Source organism: Elephantulus edwardii, unplaced genomic scaffold (genome assembly GCF_000299155.1).
Source record: "Elephantulus edwardii isolate Elephantulus edwardi_28Jun2011 unplaced genomic scaffold, EleEdw1.0 scaffold00329, whole genome shotgun sequence".
In the NCBI taxonomy this organism is placed as follows: Eukaryota; Metazoa; Chordata; class Mammalia; order Macroscelidea; family Macroscelididae; genus Elephantulus; species Elephantulus edwardii.
The window spans coordinates 290,397-292,522 of NW_006400079.1; positions in this window are offsets into that span (position 1 = coordinate 290,397).

The following is a 2,126-nucleotide window of genomic DNA, read 5'->3' on the forward strand; positions in this document are numbered from 1 at the left end:
GTGGAGCTGTAATCTCTAAGGCTGTGATTTGAATCCACCGGCTGCTCCACGGTAGAAGGATGGACAATCTCCTCTCATGTAATTACCTGTGTCTGAAAATTCACTAGAGAGTCAGCATTGGGTCAGCTCGGACTCCATGGTAGCAACAGCAACAACAGATCAACATACGGAGCTCTGCCGTCTCAGTGGTAAGGAACTGTCCTGCCAATATGAGGCTTGGATACATCAGCTGCTCTTCAGGAAAAAGATGAGCAATGTCCTCCTGTGTGATTTACGGCCTCTGAAAACTCGCCGGCGGGTCGGCTGTGGGTCTGTTTCAACTCAATGGTACAACACTACCACCACCACAAGAACAACAGACTAATCTAGGAAGCTCTGGTGGCTTCGTGGTAAGAAGCTCTTGGAGATTCCCAAGGCACACAGCTCAAATCCACCAGTTGCTCTACAGGAGAAGGACGGACAATCTCCTCTCATGTGATTATTGCCTCTGAAAACCTGCTGGAGGATCAGCTATGGGTTGGTTCTACTTGAAGGCACACCACAATAGCAACAGGCCAACATGGACTTTCCTTACACAAAGAAACCTTATGCAAAGCACTGATCGTGGTGGATTCAATCTTGTGTGTGTGCAAATGTGTTGGGTTGGTTTGTGTGTGTGTGTATGTGTGTGTGTTTTGTTCTGTTTTTAATTTCCACGTTTATATAACAAGGTGTCCACTTCCTGGACCAAATAGCAAAGTTGCCCCTTTTGCGTCCTGCAGACCCAGAAGTCTAGGTACTGTACATTCACTAAGGCTCCTTGTTTTTGCAATTCGCATTTCTGACAGATAACCACACGGCAAATGACTCTAAAGGAATGGTCACGAGTGTTTCCAGCCCAGACAGGCCGCATCTGCCCAGCACAGCACATACCCCAGCGCACCCTCTGAGACTTCTCTGGGGCTTTTTTTGGGTGGGGCCCTCTAGAAAGATGAGAGTTTCAAGATAAGTGCAGGAAGGGAGGGAAGGATGAGAAGAGAGAAAGTTGTTTGGCTGCTGGTAAGATGGAACGGGGAGAAAATGAACTCTTGAAAAATTAATTTCTGCAGTATTTCTTTAGAAGCACCATTATAACCGAAATGAGGTAAGAAGTGTGACTGGCTGCCTTGGAAACGTAGGGTTGACCTGGTGGCTCAGGGGCTGTCTGCAGGTAGATGCAATCTTAATGTGGTTAGCCAATCATATAGTGACTGATGCAAGCAAATGCATTCTTCCTTACTGTCCATAAGTAAGGTATAACATTTAATTCAAATATTGCACAATGCTATTTAAGCTGGTCCTTGATATCTTAATATACTTATATATTTTGTCATTGTTGTTGTTACGTGCCATCGAGTCACCTGCCACTCATAGCGACCTTATGTACAATAGTTCTGAAGCCTGCCCTGTACTGAGCCAGTCTCACTGACTCTGACACACCTATTCCCATTGACCTACTCACTGTATCAATCCATCTCGTCTGTGATCTTCCTCTCCTGCGCTGTCCCTCCACCCTTGTGAGCAAGATATCCTTCTCCAAGGATCAGTCCCTCCTGGCCACATGCTGAAAGTGTGCAAGACAAAGCTTCAAAATCCTAGCCTCCAAGGAGAAACTTGGTTTCATTCTATACAAGACAGACCTATTTTGTTCTTGACAGTCCATGATGTGTTCAATACATCTTAGTGAAGTCATATCTACTGGTTTTGCACATCTGTAACACCATATGTTTTCACAGACATATTTTTATACCAAATCTGGTATCTGATCTTGATTTTCTATTTAAAGGAATGACAAAGGAGAGGAAGACTCTCAACCAGGCGGATTGCAGCAAAGGATTGAATGTTGCCAGAGACTGTGAGGATGACACAGGATAGGAAATGGTTCAGATCATGGGGTCACCATAATTCATCCTCCACTTGATGACACCTAACAACTACATGTTGCCTTTAACGGTCACTATAACTAAAGCTCTTCCAGTCAGAGCTGGAATGTATATATCTGTGTTTCATTGACTATGCAAAGGCGTTTGACTGTGTGGATCATAAAAACTGTGGCTGACTCTGAGAAGAATGGGAATCCCAGAACACCTGATCGTTCTAATGCGAAA